Source organism: Helianthus annuus, chromosome 4, assembly GCF_002127325.2.
Source record: "Helianthus annuus cultivar XRQ/B chromosome 4, HanXRQr2.0-SUNRISE, whole genome shotgun sequence".
Taxonomy (NCBI): Eukaryota; Viridiplantae; Streptophyta; class Magnoliopsida; order Asterales; family Asteraceae; genus Helianthus; species Helianthus annuus.
Genome location: NC_035436.2, coordinates 2,111,748 through 2,124,219, shown reverse-complemented (window position 1 = coordinate 2,124,219; position 12,472 = coordinate 2,111,748). Strand labels below are relative to the sequence as shown.

The following is a 12,472-nucleotide window of genomic DNA, read 5'->3' as shown; positions in this document are numbered from 1 at the left end:
ACACTCATTATCAATCTCAGTGCCCTTTTTGATTCCATCCGTAACCCCCCCCCCCTCGCGGGTTGATCAAACAACGACTGGACAAGAGTGGCAAAACCCTCCCGATCACCCCACTGAGCCAAAGACCGCTGGATGCTAAGGCATTGGCCCGTCTTCCTATTGCCCGACCTCTTGTCCTGACGACCAGCAGGCTTGAACACCCGCAAGGTGCAACATGGTAATATCAAAAGTCGAACCCATGCCTCAACAGAATCAAGCATAGCAACCACCTTGTCGAAAGCTGCAGTTAAGACTTGGGCAAAAGCCATACGACAACTAAGGGGGATACTCTTAACAGTCTTGATGGGGAGAGAGAAAACACGGTCAAGCAAAGCAATATCTACACCCAACTCTTCCGACGAGGTATCAACGTTTTCAACACCGGGTCTAGTGATGCTAACAATAAAACCCTGTTCATCTTTCTCACCTGGCACAAACCGAATAACCTTATCCTCATGGTGGCACGCCCGACTGAAATTCTAAACTTGTTCATTACTAAACTTGTTATGTGATTTCTAATAATTTCATGTTTCTAACAACTAGACATATATTTTATTATCTTTTCGAGAATGTTTGATGTATTAGTCAATATACATATCTTAAATTTTTTATGTAAGTAAACGGATTATGGTAATCTGGCGGGTCTCATGTAAGGTCTAAACTTTACAAAGAAGATAAGGGGCTTCATTTGACAAAATACTAAACGGGTCGAATAATTCATAAGTAAAATTTTTGTATTTACATCATGATAGCTAAAGAAAATAGTTACAAAAAAGATTTCTTCAACCCACATCTTAAAAACCAACTAACATAGTCTTTAACTACTGGTTTAAAATCTAACAACTTCCGGATTAGTTACTTACAAAAGACCCGATTTTAACAAAAGACATAATTTAACAAAAGTTTAAACCATGACTAGGATCTTCGCGGAAGCGTGCTTCATAAGTGTGTTCGGTCCAAGCAGTGCCATCCTTCAAATAGCTTTACCTACATACAACCAATCGATTAAGCATTTTAATTAAATAATTCATACGACATCAATATACTAGTCGAACTACAAGAAAGCCCTTCTAAACCTTTATTCGAACATGAATGTCTCAACTTAGCATATTATTCCTCCTTTATCATTCAACCCATATCCAAATCATATATTCGAATTGCACCAACTCATTATAAGTATACAGCTTCGTGTTGGTGCACTTGTGTCTGTACTTTGTCTGTATTCTGTCACGATGTAAACGATGTCCTTGTCAGTCCTGTAAGTTGACCAAGTCAACCGTCCTCCTGGTTTGACTTGGCCAACAGTTAGAATATGTTTGTATATGGTTGTCTGTCTCGAAGGATAAGAGATCGAAGGATGATGTGGATCCTTCGATCTCCTCGAAAGATATGCTTCGATTGATGGACCTCGAAAGATCATCCTTCGAGGTCACTGTGAATCCTTCGAAGGCTTTGTGATCGATAGATGATCCTTCGACCATCTATCGGATCCTTCGGACAAGGCAACCTGTGCTGGGTATATATATACCCATGCAATGTGTGTTCATTAGCAGAGACTTGATAGAGAGATGCACACCGAGAGATAGAGAGACTTAGAGAGCATTCTGTCCAGGAACACACACACACACTAGAGAGTTTGCAAAACTGATTTGTAAACATTGTGCTTGTAACCGGAACCTTTCATTCGCATTAATACAAGTAGTGTTAATCGGTGAATCTTTGTGTGTTTGTGTTTGTGCTTGTTTCATCCCGATTTGCTCACTAGCTTGGATTCCGCACTTGCTAGTGGGTTAGTATAACAAGGTTAAGGTTGAACCTCATCCTCCGAGAGGGACCTACAAGTGGTATCAGAGCTAAGGCTCTTTACCTTGTTTAAAACCGGGTTTGTTCAAGTTATTGGTGTGTTTGGACACTTGGTTTAGCACCCGTTTTTGGTGGTTTTCCTGCATTTTTAAACTGAAAAACGTGTTCTAAACTAACCGGGAGTGTTCATAAGCGGGTTGGGTAACTTAAAAACTTGTTTTTAAGTGTTTTGGTGATTTCCGGCCAAACTCCGGTCATAATTCCGGTGACTGGTTCTGGATAAGGATTTCCTTTTTGGGTAATTTTTGTTTGAAAATTCTGAGTTGGTAAGAAGGTACAGTCTGACCATACCTTTTGCCGAAAGTTGACCTTCACCAACGCATCACCTTTTCACCAACCTTTCACATCAGTGTCAGTGTGTCAGTGAGCATTCGAAAGATATCCTTCGACCTCGAAAGACCATCTTTCGATCAAAGACAACTCGATAGATAAGCATCTTTCGAGTAGTCTTTCGAAGTCTAAGCATTATCTTTCGTTTCTGGAATCTATTCGAAAGATAGTTGTTCGAAAGATAAGGATCTCTCAAGAGTGAATCTTTCGAAATTTTGAATCTTTCGAAACCATTGCTCGAAAGTCAACAGTGATCTTTCGAACACTGTTGATCATTCGAACAAGTGTTGATCTTTCGTTTGTGGTCTGTTTATTGTTAACAAGTTTCTGTTTTTCAGATCTTTCGAACCAGGATCTTTCGGCTGTGTGTGATCTTTCGGAATATTCATTTAGAATTTATTTTTCTTATCAATCATGAATCCGAATTGGTGGAATCCGGCTCCGGACAGTGGAAAATATACAAGTTCAGGTTCCACTCCCTCATGGTGGGGTACACCGGCTCCCGATAGTGGAAAGTACACATGTACAAGTCTGTCACCTTCATGGGCCGAGTCTCCGGTGTCTACATCTTCACAAGCAAATGCCATATCTTCAAGTCAATGGGCATTAGTATCGAATCAAACTCCGAGCATCCAAAGTATTCTATTGAGCGAAAGTGAAACCGGAAGTTTGAATTGACCTCCGAAGTTGATGCATTTAAACGAATATCCGGGCTGGGTTGATAGATTCCGTACATATGTTCTTGGTCAAAACACCGAACTGTGGATACGTTTCACCACAGATTTCGATCAAGCTATAGAAGTTGCTGCTTCAGATACTGCTACGTTTGCCGATCTTCCTGAAGATCAAAAGAAAACGTATGATCTGGAAAAGAAAGCATACGCCATTCTCACTCAGGCGTTGAGCAAGGATATCTACCACCAGTTTGTCAGTTTCAAGACAACCAAGAAGTTGTGGGACGGGTTGAAAACTAGAGGAGTAGGGAATGAAGCAACACGTCAGTTACGTCATGATCTGCTCAAGAAAGAATTCGACTGTTTCACTTGCATGGATAAGGAGTCTTTGGGAGACATGACAAGCCGGTTTTATCATTTGCTTACTGAGTTGAATAATTTTGGTGTAGCAACAACTCAAGCAGAAGTGGTGAAGAAGTTTGCTGATGCTTTGCCTCCCCAATGGAGTAGTTTCTTGGAAATCCTGAAGTATAACGGAGTGTTGAGAACTACAAATATCAACGACTTCGTGCAGCTTTTGGAAAACAAGTTCAGGAGGAAACATTAAAGGCAAAGAGAGTTCCACTGCCACAAAATCCAGAAATGTATTATGGAACTTCCAGTACTTCGTCTGCAAGAACCGGTCCACATGCTCCACTTCAAACGGCGTTTGTCACAAGCACGGATATGTATGGCAATCCGGTGCAAGTTCCTGTTAAGCCACCTCCCACCACAGACATGTATGGAAATCCAATACAACCACCTCCTCCTCCTCCTGCTCAACAACAACGTGCGTGTTATGGAGGAACATCATCTGCTGGTCAGCAATCAAAGCCAAGTACAGTACAGCTCGACACTTCAAGCTTCTCTAAGGTCAGTGTAGAAGTAGCAAAAGAACACATGGAGCTGCTTAACACTGTAGTGAGCGCGTACTGTGGGTTAATAGAAGGTCAGATTGGCAACATTAATCTGACACAAGAAGATTATCGGCAGATTGATAAGGAAGAGATGGACTTGATGGATATCAAGTGGGCCTTTGCTAGTGCTGTGAGAAGGGCAAAGGATTGGATGGAAAGTACTGGCAGAACCAGCTTGGAGAGTAAGAGAGACACCAAGTATGGGTTCGATAAACAAGCAGTGAAGTGCTTCAACTGTGGTGAACGGGGTCACTTTAAAAGGGAATGTACAAAGCCAGCACAGCACGGGAACCAAAACCCCTTCAGAAATCAAGGCAACCAGCAGAACAGAAACAATGAGCGTACATTGGTGCCTGTCAACAACCAAACCAACCGGGCACTTGCGGTTCAGGTGGATGAAGGTTGTGACTGGTCAATCCAGTTGGGTGGTGATGCTCCCGATGGAACAACATGTTTTGCTCAAGTTGTGAAGGAGTTAGTTCACACCAGTGGTGGAGAATCTTCCGCCAGTGGTGGTGAATCTTCTGAAGATGAAGACTCTTCTGGGTACAGCAGGAGTGTTGATGAAGAATCATCCAGTTCAGGCGATGATCATGTGGGTGAGACATCAAATGCGGCAATTGATGCAGATATTGATGAGCTTTTGGAGGAAGCTGCAGCAGAAACTCAAAGAAGATCTATTCTGGTGGATCAAGCTGCTTATGCTTCGTCTTCTCTCCATTCAGCCTTTATGGCTAATGTCGACGGTTCATCAAGTCAGGTATGTGTCGATGAACCCAATGCTATTACTTGTGATGAATGTGATAGATTGCATGCTAGATGTGCTGATTTAGAGAAAAGTATGTCTGAGTTGCAAGGCAAACATGATGCTTTACAAGCTAGTTTGTTTGACTTGCAAGACAAACATACTACAGTGAATGAGAATCTGTGTGAATTGCAAAGTAAGCATGAAGCTCTGCAAGAAAAGTATGATGTGACTTTTATCCACAATCAGAAATTGACTGTGGACCTTTCCAAATGCACAGAAGCCAACATGTTTTACGAAAACCATGAAAAGGAATTTAAGTCGGTAATCGAAAAATTAAAGAAAGATAAAACCGAACTAACTAAAATGGTTTCCAGAAAACAAACCGACATTAATTTGTATATATCTTGTCTTGAGACAATGCAAAAAGAAATGGCTTGTGTAAAAACGGAAAGTGAGGCAATCCAACTCAAGCTAGATAGCTATTTGAGTTCTAGCTATGTGTTGGATCACTTCATTGATGTCCAAAAGGAGAAAAGGGACGTCACGTGCATAGGCTATAAGAATTGTCCACCACCTGTGAGACATAATTATGATGCCATGCCGGATGAGGAGGACAGAGTGTTCTTTGAACCATCTGTGCCTCTAGATGTGAAAGAGTTTGCAGCAGGACTTGGATACCAGAAAGAAGTATCCTCAGATTCAGATGTGTCAGCAGATACATTTGTAACTGCTGAACAGAATCAGGATCCTCCAGTTGTGATTGAGGATGCTGATTCTTCTGATGATGAATCTGATGATACTGATTCAGCAAAGTCTGATGCGGTAGCCAAAAATGAGGACATACCTCTCGAGAATCATATTCTATGTGATCCTCCTGCAAAACCCGCTAAGACTGTTGCAATCGAGTCCTCGTCTGAAAAAGAGTCGGAGAGTGTGAACTTGTTGTACACTCTTGTTGGTGATGATAAGATTTATTCAGACAAAGATTTTCCTATTAAGAATGTTAATCAACCCTTAATCAGTAAAGTCTTTGAGAATTCGACTAGTAAGTTTTTGGGAAAGTCAGGACCACGTGTTACAGTTACACAGTGTCCTCCTATTCCAAAGGCCGAAATTCGAAAACAATTTGGCAACAAGAAATTACCAGCAGTGCAGAAACAGCAAGATCACACCAAGCCAAAAGCAAAATCACCGGCTCAAACTCAAAAGAAGCCGAATCAGAAGAGAAACAAAAATGTAAACTTTGTGAAATCGACGGGAACGGATAAAATTGAAACGTTCGAAAATAAATCTAACTTAGATTTTGTCAAGAAAGCTACTGTTTTAAAAAGAAGTGAACAAAACAGTTCAAAGCCTAGTACCTCGGGTTCACAAATTTCAACAACATCGGCTAAACAATCACATGATACTTCGGGGTTTGTTGAACGAAGATCATGTTTTGAGTGTGGAACAATTGGACATATAATTCGAAATTGTCCATATCTTCATAAACAAAAAGGAAAAGTTGATGTTCCCCGTGACCAAGCTGACCATAAGCAATCTGTTTCTGCAAAACAAGATCCCCGCCTTGTAAAAGAAAGGGAAAAGAAACAGAAACGCCAACAGGTCAAGAAACTTGAAAAGGCAATTAAAACCGATGTGGTTAACAAAACATCTGTTTCTGTAAAACCAGACAATTCAAAAACTTTAGACAATCAAGAAGTTAAAATTTTAAAGAAAGACACTGGTAAAACAAAACAGACATGGAAACCTAAAACGGTTACTGAATCAGGGGGAACATCACAATTCACCAACCATCAAAGACAAGAAGTTATTGTCATTGATGAAAATGGAAGACCCAAGACCACAATGGCTTGGGTCCCCATCTCCAACTAATTCATTTGAGTTCATGTGCAGGGTGTTCCAGGAGGAACTATCAGTAGTCATTGGATTGTTGATAGTGGGGCATCCAGGCACATGACAGGCGACATGAAGCTTCTCTACGACGTCAAATCTATTAGAGGAGGTTATGTTGCTTTTGCTGGAGATAAAGGTGGATATATTACGGGTGAAGGAATGATATCCAACGGGATTGTCAGCTTTGACAAGATCAACTTTGTGCAACAACTTGATCACAATCTTCTTAGTGTTTCTCAAATCTGTGACAAGCAGTTCTCAGTACACTTTGATGCTAATGGATGTTATGTGCTGAAGCCCGGCTTCAAAATTCCAAAAGAATGGATTCTCTTGTCAGCTCCAAGGATAAATGATTTGTACGTCCTTGATATGAGCCAAGCCATTACTACGTCTGCACAAGCAACTTGTTTCGTTTCCAAAGCCACAGAAAAAGACACTATCTCTTGGCACAGACGAATGGGTCACATTCACTTACGCAAAATGAATCATTTAGTATCAAATGAGTTGGTGAATGGTGTTCCTCTCAAAAATTTCCATCTGCAAGACGTCTGTGTTTCATGCCAGAAGGGAAAGCAAACAAAGAAGAAGCACCCTACTAAGAAGATCAACACGGTAGCAGTTCCTCTTGAACGTTTGCACATGGATTTGTTTGGTCCTGTCAAGCACAAGAGTATTCGAGGTGATCAATACTGCCTCGTGATAACTGATGATTATTCAAGATTTTCTTGGGTGGCGTTCATGGCACACAAGAGTGAAACCTTTGGTATTATCAAAAACTTGATCATTCAGATTGAGAATTTGTATAAGTTGAAGGTTAGGCGGATACGTAGCGACAATGGTACTGAATTTAAAAATCATGCCATGACGGAGTTTTGCACTTCAAAGGGTATTCTTCATGAGTTTAGTGCAGCTTATACTCCTCAACAAAATGGCGTCGCTGAACGTAAGAACCGCACATTGATCGAGACTGCTAGGACAATGTTGGTAGAGTCGCAGTTGCCCATTCCATTCTGGACTGAAGCTGTGGCCTCTGCATGTTACACATTGAACCGAGTCCTTACAGTCAAAAGGCACAACAAGACCTGCTTTGAGCTTCTTCAAAAACGGAAACCAGATTTGTCTTATCTTGAACCGTTTGGAGCTCCATGCACAATCATCGATCCTAATGGAAAGTTTGGGGCAAAAGCAATTGATGGATACTTTCTTGGGTATGCCACCCCTAACTTACGAGTCTGGAATCTAGAGACTAAAAGGGTCGAAGATTGGTCTGAGGTCAGAGTACAAAGGCACACTTTGCCAGTCAAATGTCCTGGTCAACCTTGGATGTTTGAGTACGATGACTTTTTCAATTCGATCAATGTTGAAGCCGTTGAAGAGAGTGCTGCGGCTAGGATGTTTTTCGAGAGTGACAATGCAACAGTTTCACCGGTGGTTCGTCCAATTCTTGTTAATCAAGAACCATCTTCTTCGGTGAACAATAATACTCTCAACAATGAGGATTTTCATGATGCAAACGAATTGAACGAATCTTCAGAGGATGATGAATTTCTAGATGCAGATCAAGAAGCCCCAACAACAGCAGTTCATGGTACTTCAGAGGGTACTCCTCCAGTGGATGCCCACAGAACAGTTGAGGCTACTGCATCATCTTCTTCGTCAATTCCGGGCCTTGATTTGGTTATTGATCTTAATCTTAACAACCTGGGTATAAATATTCCAGTTCGAGAAAATCCTGAAACAAGGATTCATAATACCCATCCTCAACAAAACATCATATGAAATGTGCAAAGTGGAATTCAAACAAGAAACATGTTGCGAAACAACAACAATGCAGGCTTGTATGCGGCTATTCGAGAATCCGGGCAACAAAACGATTGGTCTTTCGCGTGTTATGTCTCACAGGAAGAACCAAGAACTTGGAAAGAAGCCTTGAAAGATAACTCTTGGGTTGAAGCAATGCAGGAAGAACTGCAACAGTTCCAGAAGCTGGGTGTCTGGAAACTCGTAGAGAAACCTGCTGGATACAAGAAGATTGGTACCCGTTGGGTTTTCAAATGCAAAAAGGTTGACCGCGGAGTTGTTATCCGGAACAAAGCACGTTTAGTCGTTCAAGGTTTTCGTCAGATTGAAGGGATCGACTACAACGAAGTCTATGCACCTGTTGCACGTCTCGAAGCAATTCGAATCTTTCTAGCCTATGCGTCCTTCAAAGGATTCAAGGTTTATCAGATGGACGTGAAAAGTGCATTTTTACATGGTGTGGTTGAAGAAGAGGTATATGTCGAACAGCCTCCAGGTTTTGAAGATCCTATCCATCCCGATCGGGTTTGGTTGCTCAACAAAGCTCTCTATGGTCTACATCAAGCACCGCGAGCTTGGTATGCAACCTTATCACACTATCTGCTGGAGAACGGTTTTCGTAGAGGTCTTATCGACTGTACTCTTTTCATCAAAGAACAAGATGGAGATCTTCTTCTGGTACAGGTATACGTTGATGATATTATTTTTGGTTCTACTAATGATGTCTTGTGTAGGAATTTCGAGCGCATTATGCAGGATAAGTTCGAGATGAGTGCTATGGGGGAAATGAATTTCTTCTTGGGCCTACAAGTGCAACAAACGGAGTCTGGGATATTCATCCATCAGACTAAATATGTTGGCGACATCTTGAGCCGGTTCCAGATGTCTGATGCAACGCCCATTGGTACCCCATTGCCAACTAATCACGGAATTACTCCAGACTTGAAGGGTGAAGCTGTTAGCCCCTCAAACTATCGCGCAATGATCGGATCTCTTATGTACCTCACAGCATCAAGGCCAGATATAATGTACCCAACGTGCCTGCTTGCCAGATATCAAGTTAACCCGAAGGCCTCACATCTTGCAGCTGTCAAAAGGATTTTTCGTTATTTGAAGGCGTACCCTGACACCGGTCTGTGGTACCCTAGGGATAATAACTTTGAATTGGTAGCTTTCAGTGATTCTGATTTTGGCGGATGCAAAATCGACGGCAAATCCACAACGGCTGGATGTCAGTTTTTAGGAAATCGCCTAGTCACATGGCAGTGCAAGAAGCAGACTTGTGTCGCTACATCAACGGTCGAAATTTTCAAATTTTGAAAGTTAGAATTTAAAATTGATAAATTTATTAAACTTTCAAACTGTCGGACGGTGTTTGATTGTGACATGGTCATTCGTGTGTCATTTGTTTATGCTAACTATATTCCAAGCAGTTGTTCTCATTACGCGTTTAGATTTCTTGCATGTGCAGATTCTAAAGGCTAGGAGAACATAGTCGATGACAAGCTTTGGAATGAAGACACGACATGAAGGCACTCAAAAGATGAAGAAAATCGAGTTGCCGCTGACCATCATCAACACCACAAGGATCTTAAACATTGAAGATCAAGTCTTTCACGAGCATAACTCAAGGGGGAGCTTATGTTAAGGGGGAGTTTGTCGACACACTTCCTACATGATACGGGTAGTTTGTTGGTACACTCTCTGCTTTCAAGACGTGAAGACCTTGAAGATCCTCCGGCATTGAAGACTTGAAAGGACATCAGATTCTTGAAGACATGAAGATCAAAGATGATCAAGATCGAGACAAATCTGCAAACATCGAAGATCGAGACAAAGCTACAGCCAAGGGGGAGTTTGTTGGTGCACTTGTGTCTGTACTTGGTCTGTATTCTGTCACGATGTAAACGATGTCCTTGTCAGTCCTGTAAGTTGACCAAGTCAACCGTCCTCCTGGTTTGACTTGGCCAACAGTTAGAATATGTTTGTATATGGTTGTCTGTCTCGAAGGATAAGAGATCGAAGGATGATGTGGATCCTTCGATCTCCTCGAAAGATATGCTTCGATTGATGGACCTCGAAAGATCATCCTTCGAGGTCACTGTGAATCCTTCGAAGGCTTTGTGATCGATAGATGATCCTTCGACCATCTATCGGATCCTTCGGACAAGGCAACCTGTGCTGGGTATATATATACCCATGCAATGTGTGTTCATTAGCAGAGACTTGATAGAGAGATGCACACCGAGAGATAGAGAGACTTAGAGAGCATTCTGTCCAGGAACACACACACACACTAGAGAGTTTGCAAAACTGATTTGTAAACATTGTGCTTGTAACCGGAACCTTTCATTCGCATTAATACAAGTAGTGTTAATCGGTGAATCTTTGTGTGTTTGTGTTTGTGCTTGTTTCATCCCGGTTTGCTCACTAGCTTGGATTCCGCACTTGCTAGTGGGTTAGTATAACAAGGTTAAGGTTGAACCTCATCCTCCGAGAGGGACCTACACTTCGACTAAAGAATAATAACATTTTTACATCAATACATACTAATAATATTTCGTAAGCAAAGAACTTACCTTTGTCGTTGTTAGTTTGTGATCCGGAGCGACTTGAGCTTTCTTCTTTAATCCCTATAATCCAAGAATCACATACTTTAGATTCATGTCATTCTTTTCATTCCACTATCAACATCTTTACATTAACAAACAACCAATTCTCAATTCTATCCATTCAATATTGTAAAACCCTATGATTAATTCATTCGAGCATTTTGACAAACACTTGGCGTGCATACTAATAAATAAGCATAATGTACAAGTATTTTATGCCTAAATTGACCCATTCATATTAATAACATTAATAACATCAATTTCACTCAACATCTCATATAACCTTCATCTTAATTCGATTTCCCATATCAAAAACTTAATAAGAATATCATCATACAACATTATCATACAAATTCTACAACAAGGTTTCATGATACATAGCACTATCATCTTAATCTAAGCGGGTTTTCTCTTTCAACATCAATTTGACATATTTCAAAGATTTATCATGCTCTAAATGGTGATTCTAACTCATTATCATACTAATTTCACCTAGAGCCAAGGATTTCTTGAAACCCCAAATATCCAAGATTATCAAATCATAAAATTCTTGTTACCTTGAGCTTTGTTAGGACTAGATGATTACGAATTTGTTAACATGCAAGTGTTTCAGCCATGTTTAGGGCTTCAACTCTTCAATTTTGTGAAGATGAGAAGGGTTTCTTTCCCTCTCTTGCTCCTGGCGACCAAACACCCATGCATATGTGTGTGTTGTGTGTTTTTATGTTTTGTTTTAATTATCTAACTTTCATCAATTACATGTTCCATCCTTCATCTATGCAGACTTATTTTTAAATGGCTGAAACTTATTTATTTTTAGTTAATAAATTCTAATTCACTTTCTAACTAGATTCACTTCCTAGTTATTTCTTAAAACATATTATAGCAATATAAATATCCACACACACAATTAAATTCGGGGGCGTTACATATCACCTAATACCAAGTTCATCCCAGACTCATGATTTTTTTAACTAATCTTATATCTGTTCCTATACCAAAATACCTGTCCCAAACATTTCGAAATTTGGTTATCGTGTCAGTTTCGAGTTCATTTTCCTTCGCTACGTACACCTGCGTGTTAACAAGCTTAATATGCTGAAAGTTTTACCTAACTTGACTATAATTCTCAGCATATTTCAGTTCTCAAGTCAAAACAAATCAACCAACCACTCACCAAGCCAGTAAAGGTGGTTCAACTCCTACTGCAACCCATCAACATATAAATGTTACAAGACCCAAATGTGATTGTCACAATATTCATCAATCATGGATCTTTTTTCGGGTTTGTTAACCACAATATTCCTAGCGATTACGGTTTTCACTGTGTCGGGTTAGATTATCACTCCATGCAGGGTGCCAATGATTGCTAGCTTCACCCCGTGTGTGAATTACATCACGGGGAGTAGCGCAAACGGGGGATCACCAACCGCAAGTTGTTGTAAAGCGGTTGAATCCCTTATGACTACGAGAATGGACTGCACGTGTTTTATCGTTACTGGAAACGTTCCGTTTTCACTACCGAGCCCAATTAACCAAGTGTTGGCTATTACA

The 12,472-nt window shown here is 40.7% G+C and overlaps 1 long non-coding RNA gene across 1 annotated transcript; it reads right to left on the bottom strand.

Moving 5' to 3' along the window:
• Window positions 1-831: 831 nt before the first annotated feature.
• LOC110935499 lies at window positions 832-11,596 on the bottom strand. The gene is made up of 3 exons (XR_002589140.1): window positions 11,476-11,596; window positions 10,886-10,939; window positions 832-1,026 (listed from the first exon to the last, which is right to left on the bottom strand). It is a non-coding gene; the product is annotated as an uncharacterized LOC110935499 (long non-coding RNA).
• Window positions 11,597-12,472: the final 876 nt, after the last annotated feature.